Genomic DNA, 21,085 nt, shown 5'->3' with positions numbered 1-21,085 from the left:
ATGCAGCTGAGGGGCCTCCAGGAGCTGCTTCCCTGGCTGTGGGGGCTCTGCTGCAGCAGCTCCTCCTCCTCCTCTCCTTGGGGACTCTGAAACATGCAGGTGGAGCTGAGCCAGGAAGGGCTCCTTTCCTACAGCTGTGTGGGGAGTGATGCTCCCCCAGGCGAGGCACAGCCCTAAGGAAGAGCAGCCTTGCCTGAATGGAACTGGTCTGGTGGCTGCTCTGGGAGCTCACCAGAGCCTCATCTTGGCCACGACCTGCAGTGGCATTTGTGAACAGCCAAGGTGGGCAGAGAGCTGGAAAAACGTGTCACCATCTCAACTGGTGCCTCTGCTCATGGCTCATTCCCTGCTGCCAGCGCTGTGTCTCTGCAAGTGACAGCTTTATTTGTACCAGCAGCAGCAAGAGGATGAGCCATGCAGCAGGCACAGGTGAAAGGGCCAGTGCTGTCGTTCCCTTGCAGAGACTGCAGGGACTATAAATTCCCTCTTTCCTCTGGCTTCTGGCTGGCTGTGGGGCACTGTGCTGTCAGCACGATGTACTTGGCACCAGCGGAAGTGAAAAGTCTGTGTATCAGTGTCAGGGCACTGTCAGCACCTCTGGAATGTGCCAGCACAGAGCAAAACCGGGATTAGTTGCTTGTTCAAGTGTCCTTGGTACTTCCCAAACAGGGGACCCTGCAGCTACACTGAGTGACTGCGGTGTGCTGTGAGCAGGGGACGTGGTGGCAGGACCTGTACTGTCACCAGGACACCGTGACCTGTCTGGGGACACGGTGAAAATACACCCCCAGCCAGGTCAGGGGGATCAGACACATCTGCTGGAGTGGGGAGGTACCTCTGGCAATATGCCAGGCAGGATTATAAACACCTTCACAAACCTACTCACAGACTGGGGTGACCCTTGTGTTTGCAGCCCTTGTGGAAATCACACTGGCATGAGCACTCAGAGCAGGAGATACGTGGTTTACATTTTAATTAGCACTTGCCCTGCAAACAAAAAATGCATCTGAAGAACCTCACTAGCAGAGCCAGTTCAAACTCTTGGAGCAAACGAGCAGCACCAGGCCAGGCTTCCTGGGCCAGGGCTGGTGTTGGAGGTGAAGTCTGCCCCTTTCCAGCCCTGCTGGAGCTGGTGGGAATGCTGCTGTCTGAGGCATCCCAGAGCCTTAAGCAGGGAGAGGTTTTCCTCCATCACTGCAAACACAGATCTGATGCTGCTGCTACTGCCCTCGTTCTGCTTCCCAATACAATGAAAACCACACTCATGCTAATTAAGCTGGAAACAAAAAACTGCAATTTGCAGCTGATTAAGTCTTTCAAATAGTATTTATGTTAATCTTCTGATTTATTTTCTTGTAATGCCTTGACTAGGATATAGTCCACTGCCTGGGGAGATGTTTCCAGATGAAGCCCAGCCTGCCCTGCTGGTTTAAAGAATTAATTAATTAATACATTAATTAATACTGATTTAAGGAATTAGTCTGTAGAAGGGTAGATAATATAGCCAGAAGGGACCCTGAAATCATCTGGAGAGTCTGTTTCCTTCAGATAGCGTTCCCCCTTCCAGGTCACTGGAGGTACATTTGTCAGATTTGCTCTCAGCTCCCTTTTCTGAAGGATGTTCTGCCTGGCTGCTTTTCTTCCTATTTCCAGTTCCTTAAAAAAATATTCATTTGTACTGCAATTTTCAGGGTCTTAAAGGTAACATGGTCTGTGTTCATCCACCTCTTCTCCATTTTTTCCCTATTTCAGAACAGCTGTGTTTTACCACCTGGTGTTGCCACCTTGGGGATGGCTGCAGGGAGTTCCTGGGGAGGGGGCTCTGGGCAGTGCAGGCTGAGGTGGGGAAGTTCTGGGGTGCCATGGGATGTCACCACTGCAGGAACCATGAACAGTCCCTGCATGTGGAGAGAAGTCCAGAAGTCAAGGGCTCTTCACTGTGGAATTGCTAAATTAACTATTAATTTAATTTTGATTAAATTAGAACTTCTTTTTTTTTTTTTTTTTTCATTATCAGCAAATTATTCTCTGCATAATTAATGCTGGCTGAGGCTGCTGATTACTTGCTGCTGTGGGACAGAGCATTCTGTTGCAGTCCAAGATGTGCTGGGCTCCAGGGGCAGTCCTGTAGGAAAGCCATGGGGAGCACTTTGGTCCCCAGGACAGGGAAGGCACTGGACCAGATTCCCCCCTGGCAATTAAACATTCATTGTTATTGATGAGCCCATTCTCCCTGGGCTCTGGGGTGATGCTCCCCATTAACTCTGCTCACAGCCTGGCTGCAGCTCTGTCAGGTGCAAGTTGTCATCAGCCACAGCTTGACTGGATGAGATTTCTGGGGAATGAGGAGCTCCCAAGCTTGTGGCAGTTACCTGCCCAATGTGGGCAGAGGGGAATTTTCAGGTTTTCCTCCTTGCTATATAGTTGTATCCTCTGAACACCCTTCAAATGCTGACAGCCTTCCCCAGGTGTGGAGAGAGCCCTTCCCTGCCTCCAGGTGTCTGAAAGCAAAAGAAATGGTGAGTTCACAGAGATTTGGGGTTTTAATCATGAAACATCATCTTTTAAAACCTGCAGTGAGCGGGACAGTTGATTTCATTATTCTGAGCATGTTGGGCCAAAATCCTCTGCTGGTTCCAAGACATCCATTCCCCTCTGCTGCGTGGCTGCAGCTGTGGTGAGATGAGTGGTGGGGCAGGGATGGATGGATGGATGGATGGATGGATGGATGGATGGATGGATGGATGGATGGATGGATGGATGGATGGATGGATGGATGGATCTGGGACAGGGATGGAAGGTGGAGCAGGGATGGATGAAGGTGGGACAGGGATCAGTGGTGGAGCAGGGATTGATGGAGGTGGGACAGGGATTGCTGGCAGGGCAGGAACCACCACACCTGGCTGACATGGGAGCCCCAGGGCTGGCAGAGGGAGTGGCCAGTGGGGCTTTGTGGTGCCTGGCCAAGGATGGCTGGCATTGCAGTAAAACTAAATTCAGCATCCAGGACAGTCTTGAGAGACACCATCAAGGTGCTGCTGGTGTTGGGGCAGGCTGGTCCTGCAGCCAGCTGGGAATGCTGGTGAAATGAGAATTTGGTGCAGAGCCCATGTTTGCTTTCCTTGTGCCCTCTGTGGTTAACACTCTGCAAATACCTTCTTGGCAATGACTCCAATTAGGCCAGGACGTCTCCCTGTAATCTGGATCCCTGTTGTGCCATCACACTCAATTCAAATTTAATTTGCTAAAGGTATATATCAGGCAGCTTTTTTCCTTAAAACAAAATGGAGGGGAAGATATCGTTGATGGATAAAATAATACAAGTTCATATTCTTAAGGAAGGGAAAGAGATGCCAGAAAACACGGCTAAATTTACATTTTAATGGGAAAGGTTCTGACTGCCTGCTCTGAGAAACACAAATTGCTTTCTGAATGCGACCCTCACTTTATACGGAAGTGCAGGGAATTAAATCGAGCAGCCCCTGATCAGATGAAAGGGATATCTGGAGCCACAATCCCCACTAGCAGCCAGTGGCAAGGACAAGCTGGGTGCTGGTGGTGAGGCCAGGCTGTTGTCCCAGCAGGGCACAGGCCAGCTGGCTGCTGGGACTAAGGACATGGTCTGGCTCAGCAGCTGGAGGTGCCATGCCAGGGAGCAGAGGGCTTTGCCATGTGTTTCAAACCCTGGGTGACCGTGGCCCTGCCTCTGGTGGTGAACCCCAGCCCATTTTGGGGTGCTGACAGAGGGAGGGCTGGCTCTGAGGGGTCTGTCCTCATTTCTGTGTGGTGAGGGGGGGTGTCAGTAGCAGAACTGTGTCGGAGTTGCCCTCTGGTTGCCCTGGCTGTCTCGAGACCCTGGCAGGGGGCTCAGAGACCTTGGCAGGAAGTCAAAAACACCTGTGGCTTCCATTTCAGCCTGTGGAAAAAACTGCCAACTCTGTATGAGGAATTACAAGCCACAAGGGTTTGAAAGGTGTGATGAATTAACACAGGGTGAAAAAGTAGAATTTTTAGCACTTTTTAGAATGGGGTTCAGGGGTACAAGATGGAGGAATCTGGGCGTGTCCTGACCTTCTTCTCCTTCTCCTTGCCCTCCATGTCTTGCTGTGATGGTGACACTTTTCTATTGGTTTAAGGTAGAGACACACGGTCTAACATAAATGATAGATATTGGCACATTATTCTAAACACAGCATACGTAGTTTTTGGTATAAAATGTAACCACTGCCCGAGAAAGCAGACAGAATGCCATGGCCAACCTGCTGGACAGAGCTCAGCAGGTCAGAGAAAGAATGTTATAGATAAGGAAAAATAAACAACCTTGAGAAGCCGACCCTGCGCATTCAGACTCTTTCTTTGGCTGCACGGGCTGGGAAAAGAGGACTTTTACAATCTTGGGGTCATCCCGACACCCAGACCCCGAGAGAACTTCACTGGCACAAAGTGCCACTTCAGCCTTCCCAGTGGCAGCTGCAGCGGGAGCCTCCCAAGAGCCCGTGCCCAAGGCAGCTGTGCCCTCTGGGCTGTCTCTGCTCCTCCTCAGAGCAGCTCAAGCTTGCAGACATGTCCAGCAGTCTCTCTGTGTTGTCTCAAACCCCCATGCAGCCAAAAGCCGTGCCCAGGAGAAGCAGCTATTAATTTCTTTGCATCTTAAAGCATTTCTGGAGATGAAAGCACGGGACAGTGCTGCGTAGTCTTATCTCTGGCAGGGCCTGTCACCTGCAGATGTTTCTGGCACATTCACGAGCACGGCAAAGACTGGTCCCTGCTGGGACTGAGTTCCTGGAGTGTGTCCCCACCCCATATGGTGCTTTTCCAGTTGTCAGAGCAGTTGTATGCAGGGGATGGGATGTAAATTCAGTGTCATATGGCAAAGGCATCACTCAGACAAGGATTCAAGATGCTTATTGGGGATGCTTCCAATCCAATAAAATAAGCAAAATCATCCCTGTGAGAGGTTCAATCAGAGCAGATGTGCTGGCACCCACAAGGCTGCTTCCCTGGGGGAAACAGTATCACTGTCTGGAAACCAAGGCAATGATAAATCATAGGTGACATTCAGTAATTTGTTACTGCCTTGTGTGAAACACTGCTGCTCCTCTGGGCATCTGCCTGGGATCACAGTGACTCTGATAATTGCTATCATAATGGGTTTGTGTCATGGGGTAGACAATGACAAAAGGCCGTGGATGCAGGAGAACACGGACATGGAGCTGCTGGAAGCAGAGCAGAGCATGGGCCAATGGCAGGTAGTGCTGGTGTTTGCTGCTGTGGGAAGAGCTGCTGGGTCTGCAGGGCTGCTCAGAGGCCCTGGTGGCTCCTGTGTGCAAGAGGGAGGTGGTTTCCCGTGTTTTCAGAGTGCAGTCTGCAGGCTCAGCGCTGTTGGTAGCAGCAGGACTGATGCTGCTGGTGGTAGTGGCAGGGGAAGCAGAGCACTCGCAGTGTGTGCAGCACAGCAGGTGTTTGTCCAGAGATGGAGCAGCTCAAGGCAAGTGCTGGGGATTTGGGCTCCACAGTGATGTGCTGAACTCCTGCCCAAAAGTGGAGCCAAGCTGGCAGGTGCTGGGGTGGGAGCTTCTCAGGGTCTCGGTGTCTCTGTGTGTTGGGATGACCCCGAGATTGTAAAAGTCCTCTTTTCCCAGCCCGTGCAGCCAAAGAAGGAGTCTGAATGCGTAGGGTTGGCTTCTCAAGGTTGTTTATTTTTCTTTATCTATAACATTCTTTCTCTGACCTGCCGAGCTCCATCTGGCAAGGAGGCCATGGCAATCTGTCTGACCTCTTGGGCAGTGTTTACATTTTCTATCAAAAGTTACATATAGTCTGTTTACAATAAAGTGCCAATATCTATCATTTATGTTAGACAGTGTGTCTCTACCTTAAACCAATAGAAAAGTGTCACCATCACAGCAAGACATGGAGGGCAAGGAGAAGGAGAAGAAGGTCAGGACACGCCCAAATCCCTCCATCCTGATCCCCTGAATCCTCGTCTAAAAGCCCCAAAATTCTACTTTTTCACCCTGTGTCAATTCACCTATTACGCTACTCAAACCCTTGTGGCTTGTAATTCCTCATACAGAGTTGGCAGTTTTTTCCACAGGCTAAAATGGAAGCCACAGGTGTTTTTGACATTGTGCCAAGGTCTCCGAGCCCCCTGCCAGGGTCTCGAGACAGCCAGGGCAACCAGAGGGGTGTCGTGGGTTCCAACAGGAGCTGTGGGGTTTGTTGGTCATGGACAGGAGCTGTTGGGGTGAGTTGTGGGCTGGAGCTGCCTACAGGGCCGTGGTGGAAGAGAGGGTGTTGGGCCTTTCAAAAACATCACTGGGCATCTAGTTGGTCCAAATTGCAGGTTTCAGTGCTTCTCCTTGGACGGGCAGTCTTGCACTGCTCTCCCTGGCAGCAGGATGCTCTGCACTGAAATACAGGGGGGCGGGGACCCCTCCTGCCACTCTGGTGTGAGTGGTAGTGGTGCTCAGGGGGTTGACTTGGGAGCCACACCAGCACTGAGGAGAGTTCTGAGGACTCCCTGCAATGATCCAGGCCGGGCACAGAAGCAGGTGTCTGGGTTTAATCAGCAAGTTTGTGTGAGTTTGTCTAGAATGAATATTTTTTCATTCCCAAAAATCACAGGGAGACAAAACACCTACTAAAAATAAAAGTTCCCATGATACTTCAATTGTGAAGCAAAATTTATGTTTTGATTTTGGAAATCAATGGCAATTGACAAATTATTCTCCTGTGCTACTACAGGTCATCTGTCAGCATTGGTCTCTGCCTGACAGGAGCCATTAAGAGTTTTGTTTTGTGGTTTGTTCAATATTAATGGTTTGTTCAGCTGCTCTCCAGGTCGGTATGGTAATGACAAATTACAGGCTCATGGGCTTTTTTTCCAAACAGTTTTAGAAAATGCAGCTGGATGACATCATCTCAGTGCCACTGAGCACAGCAGCAACAGCACCTGGGATGAGGCAGTGCTGAGGAGGGCATGTCCCCATGCAGGTGAGCACCAGGTAAGTCTGGTGGGGGCCAGCAGGCTGGAGATCCAGAGGTGTGGTTCAGACACACTGCTGCCCTTGTGTCCCTTCACCTTCCCCACATTATTTGTCCTTGTGCCCACTGACAGTCTGGAGGGACCAGAACGTTTCAGAATCACTGCTCCTTCCTTACCCTGTCCCACCCATGCCCACTGTGTTGGGATCACCTTTGCTGGTGACTCTTTAAGTGACCCCAAACCTGCCACAACATGTTGGAGGTCCTGGGAGCTGGTGGGATGCACCGAGTGCCCTTGTGTGGCAATTTTGGGGGATGGAGCAGCAGTTCAGAGCCCATGGGGACACAAATTTTTTCTCAAGCTATGTCAAGGAAGGTATAGGTTGGATATTAGGAAAAAAAATTTTCACTGAAAGAAAAATAAAAGTACTGGAATTGTCTTCCCAGGGAGGTGGTGGAATCACCATCTCTGGATGTGTTTAAAAAAAGACTGGACACGGCACTTGGTGCTATAGTCTGGCTGATGTATTAGAGCATAGGTTGGACTTGATGATCTTAGAGGTCTCTTCCAACCTCATTATTCTGTGATTCTGTAAAGGGGGTGGGTGTCCCTCAGGAAGGGGCTGTGACGCTGCCACTGGAGCCATCCCAGACCTGCTGGCCTCCTTGCCAGCACCAGGCCTCTGCTATTATGGGCAAATTACCTGCGGAATGCTTTTTTAATCTTGAGAGAAATACCTTGATTAGTAATTATTGGTGCAGAACAGTTGGGGAGTCTCTGCAGAGGGTGAGGACAGGCTGTTTCACTGGAGCTGCCTGTCAGTTTTGTCACCTAATTATAAGACTGTTCCATGCCAAGACTCTGGACAGACAGAGGAAAAAATCCTCAGAGTAATTGTATTGGTCATATTTTATAGCCATTAATTACTTGCTTTGCAATTAGCATTTTTCTGGCTGGCTGGGGAGCTGTCACAGCCCTGGCTCATGACACACAGCTCAGTGCTTGGCACAGCTTCCTGGGGCTGGCAGGGGAGGGGATCAGGCCCTGTGTGGTCATTCTGCAGCCCCACAGTCCCACAGGAGGGAAAGGGGGGCTGGCCATCACTGGGGGGCAGGTGAGGGATGTGGTGGTGTCCAAATCTGGGACAAGATGCTGGCTCTGGGCTTGATGGCTCCACCTGAGCTCAGTGTGATAATGAATCAAAATTCTCATGTCAACTTTAGCTGCATCCATAAATTCTTAATTTATCATTATTAAAGATACGTCAACATTCAAACTCTAGTTTATAGCTGGAAATTTACATTGTATTATTGTCTCTGATGCAGTAAATATTCTTGTCCAAAGCCCATCAGGCAGTTTTCTACTTATTCGGAATTAATGACTCATAAAACAGAGCCAGAACAGGCTGTTGGTGTGAATGAAGGGAAGGCTGTGGCTTTTGGGGTTTTCTTCCTGAGGGATTATGAAGGGACCCCAATAAAGAGGAAATTGGGTCAGTCCACCCTCTGAGCTGCACCTCCACCTCTCCTCTTACATCTTACAATACATATGTTAATCCTCTGGTTCTCTCTGCACTGGCAAATCTTCAAAATCCTTCAGGAAAGACACCTGCTGCTGCAGCAGCATGGAAACAGCTTTCAGCAAGCAAAAACTTCACTTTATCCCTTTAATTCAGCCCAAAAGTTCAGTCATTTATTGTGCCTTTTGAAAGGCTTTTCTCTAAGTCTTTCTATGGCTGGTGTGTGTTTGGGAAGTTTTAGGGATTTTGCATTTGTATGAGTGTCTCAGAGTTGTCATGCTCTGCTCTGAACCCACCCTGGGCTGATGTGCTGTGCTGATACTTTTCCATAAACACATCAAGTCCTAAACTAAAACTCTTCTAACGACTAAGTTAAATGGAATCAAAGATAAATCAGCAGTTAAATGCATTTGTGGTGTTACAGGTGGCCTGGGGATGATGCAGGAGCTGCAGCCTGGCATGTGCTCCTGGGGCTCAGAGCAGGAACAGCTCTGAGAGGGCTTGTACTGAATTGTTTGTCCATTTGTTGCTTCCTTTTGGCTTTGCAGAGGAAGTTTTGCATCCCAGTGCAAAACTGATTTTAAGACCTTTGCTCACTCCCTGGGACAACTTGTATTTTGGTTAAAGCATTACAGAGGGCTACAGTGATAGAATGAGCAATGCTATCTTCAAGAAGCAATTGCACTTCATAACATGAATTAATTAACACGTTACACTTAAACCAACTAGCTAATTACAGACCTTTTAGCTTAACAGAGTGCGGGAAGGGATAATATAAATGGTAATTATTGAGTTAAGCAGGATGTGATGTGCATCCAGGGCTCACCTGGGACATCTCAGTCAATACTCAATTACCTCACTGCTCTCTGAAGGCTCATGCTTCCCTGCAGTGACACCATCAGTGCTGTGCCATGGCCCAGGGCCTGTGCCAGGGCCAGAGGAGACAGTCTCATGATGCTGCTGTGCCCTGGCAGCCAGCTCCCAGCCCGTGCCTACCCTGCCCACCTCGGCCCAGCCATGACCTGTGGCATGCCCTGGTGGCCCAGCTCTGCTCTGTGGCATGTCCTGGTGGCCCAGCCATGCCTTGTGGCATGTCCTGGTGGCCCAGCTCTGCCCAGCTCCTTCCTGTGCCCTCTGCACACTGCTGGGCTCCAGCTGTGGAGCTTGCTGCCTCCCTGCCCAGCAGAGCTCCTGGAGGTTTCTGCCATGGCTCTGTTCTGCAGGGAGGCAGAGGTGTTCTGTGCTGTGGCTCTGTGCTGCTGGCAGATCCTCTGCCCTGTGCAGCTGTGCCCTGCTGAGACCTGTGCTTCTCCAGCACGCCCTGATTGAGCATCATTGCTGGCACTGCACAGCCCTTATAGTAACACAGAGGAGAAATTCATTTAGCAAGGCTTTAGGTCAGATTCTGAGAGTTAACAGTTGTGAGGACAGGAACAGAGTTACAGGAGGAAACAAAGCACAAACCATGGCCCTAGAGCAAGTGCAGGGCACAGGCTGTGGTGCTGCAGGGCTCCATGTGGCCCGTGTTAGTTATGTTTGTGGCCAGCAAAAACAGAGGCAATGCTCCTCATGCCTTCCTATACGATGGGAATGGGTGGGAAACCATCCCATACCAACTGCCACGTTCCCTTCTGGGGATGTCTGGGGAAGCAAAACCTTTCTGCAGGCATGGAGTAGCCCTGGAGAGCTGTCAGCACTGACCACAGCCATCCTGGCACTGCAGCAATGGCCTGAGAGCTGATAGGAACTTCATGTCTGGATGTGAATGTACTGACTGGCAGGTGCTGGGACTTGCTGGCTGGGGAGCTGGAACCTGACACTAAGCCAGAGCTGTCTGGCTGGTGTTCTGGTTTGAAAGCAAAACCAGTGAGAGACTCCAAGTCAGAAATACAATTTATTGGGAAAAGGGAAAACAAAAGACAAAAATACACACAATGATACAAAAGGAAGACCACTGGCAAAGTCAGAATACAACCTGACACCCGCTTTGGCCAGCGTGCTGGTAGCAGTCCAAATTGGAGTGGCTGCAGTCCTCTTGGAGTGGCAGATGTGGTTGCTGTGTCTTCTTGGAAGCCTGTGGAAAGGCTGCCTTTCTGTCTAGAAATTCCTGGATTTATCCAGGTGGGAATGCCTAGCTTCTCCCCCTGGGCGGAGCATCTCACAATGGGCTGATGTTATTTTGAGTCACAAGGTGTGTTCTTAATCACCTGTTAAACAGAACTGGCTCTTGGAGAGTGTTATCTCTGAGTCATGAGGCGAGACATTGATGGGCCTATTAACAGGAGATAAGGAAAACTGTCTAGATGCAACTGCTACTCGGATGGTAATAGGAAACATCTTGGTGCTCAGTCTTGGACAGCTGGAAAACTCTGGCTTACTTGGGAAAGGTCACTGTGATGCTTCAGCACTTGAGCTGGTTGGATTACAAACAGCTCCAAAAACCCAGCTGTAAATGGAAAGTGGGATAAGATGTCCCAGGGATTCCTCAGCAGGTGATGCAGACAGGCCAGCACTGAGAGAGGGAGGGCAGGATCCAAACTGCACAGAGCAGGCAGAGGTGAGACAAGCTGCTGGCCAAAAGCAGTGAGCTGAGCTGAGAGTGAGGAAGGGCTGGGTGAGGATGGCAGCTGTGGGCAGCTCAAGCCCCTTGGGGCTTGCTGTGCTGAGGGCTCAGCCCTATCCCTGGCATGGCCATGGCTGGGAGAGGTGCTGGGAGGGATTGTGGCAGCAGAGCCCCTCCAGCTGCTGACAGGTGGGGACAGGTCCTGCTGAGAGCCAGTCCTGCAGCAGGAGGTAGCGCTGCTTCCTTCCCTTCAAAGGCAAAATGCTCATTTCTGTCTGAGCAAGACAAGTTATGAATTATACATCAGCCCCTTCGTGTGTGGGCTCCACGCAGCACCTCTGCAAAGGGTTTGAACAGGGATGTGTTAAGAAGAGAGGCTGCTTAAATACCTGAGTATGGTGCTGGCTGGCAGCTGCTCCAGGCCTGGGGTGAGTATCTCAAAGCTGGGGTGCTGAGGGTCCCCAGCCATCTGTAAGGGAAGAGCTTCTTTAGAATTACTAACAGTGGCATCCTGTGCCCTCTTTGGTTCAAGCTGATGTTTGCTGAAGGATATTGGAAGAATTAGTAGAGGTATTTCTCTTTTATCCTATCCCAAGTGACAGCAAGATCAAACTAAAAGGCAGGAGGTCATGTGCTGTTGTTTTAGGCAAGAGCCCAGTGGTGTTAACAAAGGGTTTTATTATTATGGGGGCTGTTTGATTTACAGAATAAAAAAACCCAAGGTAACAAAGCTGGATGAATTAAAAGCTTAACAGCATCAAAAGATATTCTAGCCCCACAAATTCTTCAGGGAACTTGTCTGGGCTATCCCACTCCTCCTTGAGGCCAGGGACACTGCCAGCCAGCACTGTCCTTCCCTCTGGGAATGTCCAGTACTTGGTTGCTGGATTTACCCTTTCTAGGAAAGAGGTTTTAGGGGCAGGCAGATGGTGGCTTTTGGCAGGGATGCAGCATTGTGTGGCTGCTGGGGGGTTTGGAGAGCCAGGATACCATTTCTCACTGTCTGTGGTTTGACTTGTATTTGATGAGTCAAGGGATATGAATAAATGGGCTCTGTTTGCAAGGGTGATGCTTCTGCATCTCTGACTGGCACGAGCAAGGGCTGGGGAGGGGGAATAGTGGGTAGGGATGTTTCTGAGAATCTTCTTCAGTCCTTGCTCTCTTTTCCTGGCAATATCAGCAAGCACTCCAGCACTGCTGCTCTCTAATCTAATCAGACCCAGGGAAACAGGATTTGCTGCAGTGTCAGATCACTTAGACACCCACCAGCAGAGAAAATACCAGACATGTTCTGTGAGAATGGCCAAAAGCTATTCCAGCCCCTTTCAGCACAGACAAGATCTCTGGAACCCGCATCTCTCCCTGCTGTGGGCTGCTGCTCCAAATTCCACCACTGCTGGCCTTTAGCAAGACTCTGCAGGTGGGTTCATTGATATAGAGCAGGATCTGTACATGGGGAACTCAGACCAAAGGTGTGCAGCCCCTTCCTTCTCATGAGCATTTATGGGTGTCTTCCAAAGTGTTTTCCTTTATGATTCTTATTAGTAGATAAAAGGCCATTTCTTCTTTTAATGGAGTCTCTGATGTTAATGGTCTCCCTCCAATCAGATTCAGGTGTTTTGTCCCATTTTTCTCTAATGGAGGATGATGGAGAAATATCTGGTTCACAGCTGGCTCCTTGCACTCTCACTGTGCTGAGCTGCAGCCACTAAGACACTGCTGGGAAATAATATAAAAAAAAAAAGGCTGGAGGAGTTCAGCCCCTCCCTTCACAGGGGCTCCAGCACTCCCTCCTACCAGCCCCTTCTGTGCTGTGGGCACATCCTGGGACCATCCCAAGAAGCACACGGAGAGAATGGGGAAGGCTGTGCTGGGGCTGTGCTCACCCCACTGAGCTCCTGGGGCAGCTGGCGCTGCAGTGACTGCCCTGCCCTCATGCAGTGGGAGCTGTGCTGCCCTCCTGCCTGCTCCTGCCTGCCTGCTCCTGCCTGCTCCTGCAGCCTCTGCCACGTGCCGTGGACAAGGGCAAAGCAAAGCTCTGGAGTCTGCTGGATAACCAGAGCTATTAGATGCACTCGTGTGTGCAAGAGGGTGTGAAATGCAGATGGCTGGAGGACCCTGGGGAGCAGGAGAGAACAAGTGGGGACGTGCCCATGTCTCTGTGAGGCCAGGATGGAGCACTGGCTGTGGTTGCTGGCCTGGGGGTCCTGGGGTCCCTGAGCCCTACTCAGCCATCTGACTGGCACAGGCTGTGGTTGGTCCCATTGTATTAACAAGGCACCACTTCTGCATTTTAAGTGTGTGCTCCTTTATATCATCCTGCCTCTAAATGATCCTGGAAATGCATTGTCTACTTAACTACTTTTTAATTAAAAGTCAGGGATATTAGAAAAGAGAAATCAATTCTTGTCACAATTAAGACTTGAACAATTGCAGCGTGTTTCAGTGAAGGATCCTCTCTGGGCTTATTGATCTGTATTGTCATAATGTCTAGGTTATTGCCATGGCTCAGACAGTCTTAAATGAATATTTCAGCTGAATTATGTATGTTATCTGGCAGGCAGAGGAGACTGCCTGCTGCCACTCAGAGCCTGCAGGGCTCCCCAGGCCCCCATGCCTGCTGACTGAGGCCTGGGCTGGCATGAGCACCTTGTCTTCTACAGTGTCAGGCTCCTCAGTGAGCCTGGTGATTGTGCCAAGGGCCTGGTGGCTGGTTGGGCAAGTCAGGTGGTCTCGGGGTTTGCAGCCCCAGGAAATTCTTAAAGCTTGGAGGCAGCCACAGGGCAGCCAGAGGCACCAGCTGAGCAGGAGCTGCACCCGGTGCAATGCTGCATCTCAGGTGAGCACAGCGGCTGAGCCTTCCCCACAGCTGGCTGTGGCTCCCCCAGCCAGTCTCTGTCTTCCCCTCCTTCGCCCTTTCCCTCTCTTTCTCTTCCTCCCTCTCCCTCTGCAGAGAGGGGCTGGTGGGAGGTCTCCAGCACTCTCCACTGTGAAAGTGACAGGAGAGTAGGAGGATGATTAATCAAAATCTGGTATGATGAAGGACCTTTTTAAAGGTAAAAGATGTCCCAGTTATGGTTTGTCTGCCCTTTAAAAGTTCTTGAAATAGGGGGTCTTAGAGGAAAGAAAATTGATTTCTCATGGTTCCTCTTGTACCTTGGGGCAGAAAGTAAATTCAAAGGGGCCCTGCCATGCAAGGTTAGAGTCTGCTGCTGTGGCTGATAATGAGGTCTCCCAGAGATAAATCAAAACACCTGGACTTCACCACAGAGCAGATACTGGTTTAACCCAAGATCTGGAACCAGAAGAAGAGAGGGCACATGCTAAACCTTGCCTGCTGTGGAAGCAGAGGTGGCAACAGCAGTCCTGTAGCTCCTGTTACATTGGTGCCAGAGCTGTTCCCTCCTGCCTGGTGGTGCCTGGCACATCCAGCACCTCTCCACAGTTTGTGCAGAGCCTCTGGTCCCCACCAATGTACTTTTCACATCATCACTGCTCCCTTACATGCAGTGGCACATCAGCAGCAGCTCCTGCAGCTCTGCTCCCTTCTCCCTGTGCTCCCCCCAGTCCTGTGAGCTGCATGCCCCAGACTTGGGGGCTGAGGAAGGAAAACCCTGATGGCCTTGACAACACTCCTTGTCAACCAGTGGCCATGGCTTCCAGGGCTGCAGCCCACTAGATCCCATTTACTTTGTGATAAGTAGGATTCACACAATAACTCCACATTATATTCACATAATAACTTCTGCTTTTAATCTGCAGGCCTCAGAAAGAGATGAGCCAGAGAAAACCAGGAGAGAGATGCTCAGAAAAAAAAAAAAAAAAAAGAAAGAAAAAAAAAGAAAAGAAGCAGAGAAAAGTGAGTAGGATGAACTCTTTACCTCTCTATCCCATTAGCACGTTCACCATGGATTGCAACCTGCAGATCTCGAGGCAGGGCAGAGCCTGCAGTATTAGTGGTGGTTTTGGCTCTGCAGCACTGCCAGGGCTCTCCTCGAATGCTGGCTGCCCTCAGGGTGTTGGGGAGAGCTCCAGCACAGCCTGCCCCTGGCTCCAAGTGCCTCCCTCGCACTGGGACTCCCCAGCTCTAATATTTTTGCTCTTTGTTTTGGGTTCAGTGACCCTCAGGCTCTGTGTTCGTGCCTTTGCTGTTTGACTAATTGGAGAAGTGTCTAAGCCTCTTCTCCACCGATGTCACTGTTATGCAGCGTGTGATTAAACTGCTGTCAGCTGCTGCTGTTTACAGATAACAATGCTGTTTTCTCTCATTCCTACACTATCAGGCTCATTAGGAATGTCTATGGATAAATTAGTCAGTCTGGGATTGAATAATGTCTGAAATGTCCTCAGTTCCACTGAGGAACTGCATCTTCCTGCTCTGGATAGCCAAATGTGACAGTGACCTGAACTACTGCACGGGGCTCAGGCCCAGCCCACACCTGGGTGACCGCCAGATCTGGAGCCTAATGTGGGCTCTCTTCAAGGAGACTCTTCCAGGGGTGAGCTCCTCACTTCTGGAGGCAGAAGTAAGTGTCTGGTTGATAAAATCCTCTCTGATGCTTCATTACAGCAGATTCTGCAATACACATAAAAAGAGGCTCTTTCCCCACTCTTATTGCATGAAACACTCATACATTTCCAGAGAAGGTTCCTGGTAGGGTTGGTGCCTGGCTGTTCAATACAGTGGGAACAAACTGCAGCTGCAGATGGGAACAGGTTGTTTCTACCATTTGTTATTTTTTTCCCCTAATTATGATGCAGATTGGATGCTCTCTCCAGCATTCCCTCCCTTTCTGTTTATTCAAGCAGGATTTTTGTGAACCTATACACCAATTTCTCTCTGGGCCTGGAGTGCCCCATTAGAATGGAGCAGAATTTATTGCTCCTCTGAGCTGCAGCTCTTTTTCCCAGCCCCCTTCCACCACTGGCCAGTGCCGAGCTGGGATGGGAGCAGGGCTGGGATGTGAGGATTATTGTAAATGCAAGTGAACCTGGTGGGAAGAAATGCTGATGTCTGACTCCAGTTCAGAAGGCTGAATGATTTCTTTATTATAACTATACTATAATACATTAATATACTATTTAAAGGAAATATTAAAACTACATCCCTACTTTTCTAACTACCAAATCTAACTCACTCACAACTCGTGACCCTCTCACGAGAGTCCAGCCACAGGTGGATCTGATTGGCCATCAGGCTCAAACAATCCTCACCAGAATCCAACCAAGCAATCACCCCAGGTAAACAATTCTCCAAACACATTCCAAATGAGAAAAACAAGGAGCAGAAATAGAAATTGTTTTCTCTTTCTTCTCTCTGTGTTTCTCTATGAAAAAATCCTGAGAGAAAGAAGAATGTGCCTGCCACAGAGGATCCCTCTCTCCATCCTTGGCACAGGGCTGGCAGGACCCCCCTGGCAGGTATCCTGGGGATGGTGTGGCTGGCAGTCTCTCTCTCTCCAGGACTGCATACTGCCCTGGCAGGGTGGCAGGAGGAGCAGAGGCACCTGCAGGCATAGAAAGCTGTCCGGCTCTCTGCTGAGCAGTGAGCAATCTGTAATTACTGGAGAGCTTTCAGGGAGCTGGACACACCATGCTGGTGCCTTATTTGGAGTCTGCCCAAGTGCTGAGTCCTGGAGTCCAAAATGCAGCTACGAATTAGCCACAGCTGGATTAAATTGCTAATTATAATTTGCAAAGTGTATTCTTCTCTTCTTCTGTCACGGACAAATGAAAAAGACTCACTCTGCATGACCTCGCCGTAACCCTCACCCTGTGACTGGGGGGGATAATTGGTGAATGTCTTGTGGTGATTGAGTTACCAAGTGAGTCCTGAAATGTCTTTCCTCATCAGTGTGCCATACAAGTTGCATTTCTGATTTGCCTGATGAGTAAGAGCCAGAGGAGCCTGGAAATCCACAGCAGTTCAGTGCCCTCGTTGTTGTTAAAGGGGCATTTACTGCCACGTTATTGAGGGGCCAGGAAAATTAGAAATCTTGGTAACGCCTTTTAAATGGTGATCAGCACAAAGATATGAACATGAAAAAGCTCATAATAAATAGAGGAAACACCATGAAACTGGGGAATCCAGGCCCAAGGTGCATTGGCACTTTGGGGTCCCCCTTTAGGGTGCACGGGGATGCTCTCCTCAGGAGCAGTGTGAACCAGACTGGAATGCTCTTAGTCTTCAAATGAACCAAGATTTGGGTTGCAGGTTCAGTGCAGTGCAGCTCGGAGCTGCTGAGGGAGCACTCAAGCTGTCTGGGAAGCACTCAAGCTGTGGATGGACCCTGGCACCAGGGCAGGCACTGGCCCTTGCTGTGGCACTCTGGAGCTTCTTGCCTGGCCTTCAACGCTGGGCACTCACCTCAGAACCACAGGACCAGCCTGTCTAAAACACCTTTGACAATGAGTGATGGCCACGTGCTACAGATCTCTTTGTGAAATATAACCAGCCTACTGTAAGACCATTTCTGATGTGACTGAAAATGAAAATCCTGATGACAGCACTTCAAACAGAACTGCTGCAAATCTCTATAAGTTGTTTTAATGAAACCAGCCAGGAAGAGAAGGAGAGCAAATCAAAGGTAGGACAACTTCTTTGTTCAAATTACTGTAATTGGTATCAAAATTATGTTAGTGGTTGTTTGCACCATTATACTCGAGGTACATCCTCATTTCTCCCTCAGTTCTCAGAGTTACACCCACCTGAGCTCTCACTCTGCACTTCTGCCTTTCAAGCAGAGCAAGTGAAGCCACAGCAGAGGGGCAGGCTGAGGGGAAGCAGCCTGTGGGGTGCTGGCATCCTCCCCTGTGCTCAGCACCACCAGCAAAGCCTCTCTGAGGGACAGGACCTGCCTCCTCCATGAGCCTTCCCACTGCTCCCAGGGGAGCAGATCCCACACACAACTCCTGAGCTCAGTGCTCAGGGCCTCCGTGTGCCCTTCAGGCTCAGTCACCAGGCTGTGACACCTGGATCCCTTCTGTCTGGCTCAATTAGCAGCGTGCGGTAATTTGTCTCTGATTGAGTTGGAACTTAACACCGAGTGCATCCATGCCCCAGCCAAAGGCAGGGTTCAAATTGATAATGACAGAACAGGGTATGACTTACATAAGTGTAATGATGTTATGCTGGCTGGAGCTCTGGATTTTCTCAGTATATGATGAACGTGAGGCATTTAAAAAATTAGACACTTTATTTTACATTATTTTCTAGAACGTGGATATCTGTGGGCTTTCTGAAAATCCATTATCAAGACATGTAAATATGCTTAAAGGCATTTACCCAGATTAGCTGTGTTTATGCAGTCAAGGGTCTTTCATGTGATTACCTTAAAAGCTAAAGAACTGCTGCAAAACATTTATAGTGCAGACATTGTGAGGCAAAGAGTACCGATCTGACAGAAAGACAGAGCTGTTAAAAAACAAGTGAACAGCTCTGGTTGCTTTGTATTTGCAGACAAAAAAAACAGAAGGTAGACGGGTTTTCCCTTTGCAGCCCTGAGGCTGGGCTGTGCAGCTTTGAGCATGAGATTTATGGGGAAGCTTTAGATTAACTTCCATTTTCACTGTGATTTCTGCCAGTTAGCAGGAGGGGATGAGCAGGGGTGGGCCAGCACTGGCTGTGATGGAGTGCTATGCCCCTGGGAAGCAGTGCCCTGGATCAGCACACTGGTGAGGTGCCACTGGGACCTGATTCTCTGAGCCACTTTCCTCTGTGGGATATTCCCTAATGCCAGACACACTTGTGCTGTATTGCTGTTGCTTCCTCTGCTTTGGCTCTGCCCTTGTCACAGCATGTTTGTGTGACATACCAAAACCAGTACAAAATTGCAGAAGTCCTTTCTTTTTCATTGTACAAGAATACTTGCAAGTATGGAAGAGAAAGGAGAGGTGCAAAAGCTTCCATGAGGTTTCTGCCTGCTCCATCTTTTGTCAAAGATTGCTCTTTCAGCTGTACATTGAGGCCTGCATCCTCATGACTCCTTTGTCCTTTAGCATAAAAAGTAATTTGTCAGCAAAAGAAGTAAAGTTTTGTTTTTCAGTACAGATCTGGCTGTCCTCCCACTGAGAATTTCAACTCTCTTTATCTCAGGAATTGATGGTCTTGGTTTCTGATTCTCTTTCCTTTGTGTTTGTATTGATTTTCTTTTTTTTTCCAGGAGGGTTATTTTCACTGTGGTGTCAAAACTATCTTTCTTACAGCAGGTAATAGCTCAACTTGGCCAATTACACATTTTCTGGCCTAACCCTGCTCTTTGCACAAGTTCTCCTGATAATCTGGAGCCTGGCTGACCTGATGTCTTTGCTTTCCCTTTGCTCTTGTCTCTGCAGGCTCCAGGCAGGAGTGGGGAAGGGCAGCAGCCCCAGAGCTGGATGTGAGCAGCAGAGGTGACCAGAGAACCTGGTATTCCTTTTCCTTCACCTGCAGATACTGGCCCCTTGCTGTGCCCCTCAAGGATCTGTGCCATCCTGGGGACAGCATCCCTCCACCCTGTAGTGAAGAAATCCAGTAGTACCCATTAAAGACTGCTCTGTCTCTCTGTTTTCTTCACACCAGCAATGGCTTTGTCATCTGCTGCTCCTGAAACAAAATTCATGAGATCATTTTCCCAAAGCATGACACTTAAAATCTGAATTAAAATACCTCTGGCCGTTCTGCTACCAAGATTTTATAAGTGCTTGGAATAATATTTCAGATAAATGGATAAGCTGTGTGCTTTTAACATGACAGACCCTTCTTCTAGTAAAACATATCTAACATCAAATCCTCCATATGCTTCCAAAATCCTCTTCCCTGCTTGGCTCCTCAGTGACAGGAAAGTGTACATGCCTGTGGAGCTTGGTGGTGAATGGAGCTGTCCCAGGGGTCTGGATTGATTTGCTTTGTGACATTGATACCTTCCACTGTCCCAGCAGCATGACCCAGTGTGGGAATTCTAAAAGGAAGCTGCTGTGCCTGGAGGCAGGCAAGCAAGATCCTGTATATTACACTGTGAGAGTTGTGTGTCATATTAGAGCAATCGGGCTTTAAAGGGCATCTTTCAAGCACAAACTAGTTTTTTCCCACACTTGACTGATCACACAAATAACTGTGATTAAAGGTCAAGTGCCTGGGTTTTTCTATTTTACTCCTTAAAAATTTATATGCAAGAGGAAACCTAGAAGTTAACATAGCATGAAATTGTTATGTAGTTCTGAGCCTTTAACGACAACTAAATATCACTTTTCTTCCTGGGTGGCTTGAGAAATCTTCAGTAATAACGGGTCACTTCTTTCGGTTTCCACTTGAGGAAGAATATAAATAAACCCTGTCTTTTGCTTCCCTGCTCTGTAACATGATGGAGGGAGGGTTTTGGTGGTATGAACTCGTGCCCCCAGTCAGCATGGCTGTTCCTGGTCTCACCAGGAGCTCCTGGGCTGCAGGTGCACGGCAGGGGGGGCTCCAGGGCTGGTGCAGCAGCACACAAAGCACTGATCCACACTGAGCTGTCCTAGATGGGAAGAACACTGATAAATGGATGGGAGCTTCCTTACCAGTAAAGTTAACACAGAGAGGAAAGGTGATGACCATGTTTGCCAAAGAGCTGAGAAATGGAGAGCTGGGAACATCCTCTGGCTCCAAATGTCCAGCTGGCCTTGGCCTGAGGTCACCAACTCCTGTGAGCAGGGTTTGGCATGGGCTACCAGAGCCTGGCTGGACTGTGCTAGATGGAGGCTCAATGCTTTTACTTCAGACCTGCGATATTTTACATTTGACACATAGTCACAGCAGAATGAACATCCCACAAGAATTAATGTTTGCTTTAGTATCACGGTAAACACCATCACGGGGAAAACTGGGGGCATTCAGCCTGACTAAACTCTCCAGGAAACTGCAAGACCTACAATTAGTAATAATCAAACCTCGTTGAGTTCCTTTCCCGATGCAGGAGGCAAATACCTTGGCTTTGGTGAGCCAAGAATTGAAGAATTGTCTCCCTCAGTGCAGGCAGCCCCCGCAGCCACAGCACTG

General features: G+C 49.2%; 1 long non-coding RNA gene across 1 annotated transcript; it reads left to right on the top strand.

Annotated features, from left to right (window-relative positions):
* The first annotated feature begins 6,907 nt into the window (after positions 1–6,907).
* LOC128799924 (uncharacterized) lies at positions 6,908–20,396 on the top strand. The gene is made up of 4 exons (XR_008434866.1): positions 6,908–7,007; positions 14,833–15,596; positions 17,285–17,657; positions 19,233–20,396. It is a non-coding gene; the product is annotated as an uncharacterized LOC128799924 (long non-coding RNA).
* Positions 20,397–21,085: the final 689 nt, after the last annotated feature.

Source organism: Vidua chalybeata, chromosome 25, assembly GCF_026979565.1.
Source record: "Vidua chalybeata isolate OUT-0048 chromosome 25, bVidCha1 merged haplotype, whole genome shotgun sequence".
NCBI lineage: Eukaryota > Metazoa > Chordata > Aves > Passeriformes > Viduidae > Vidua > Vidua chalybeata.
This window is presented reverse-complemented; position numbering and strand designations above follow the sequence as displayed.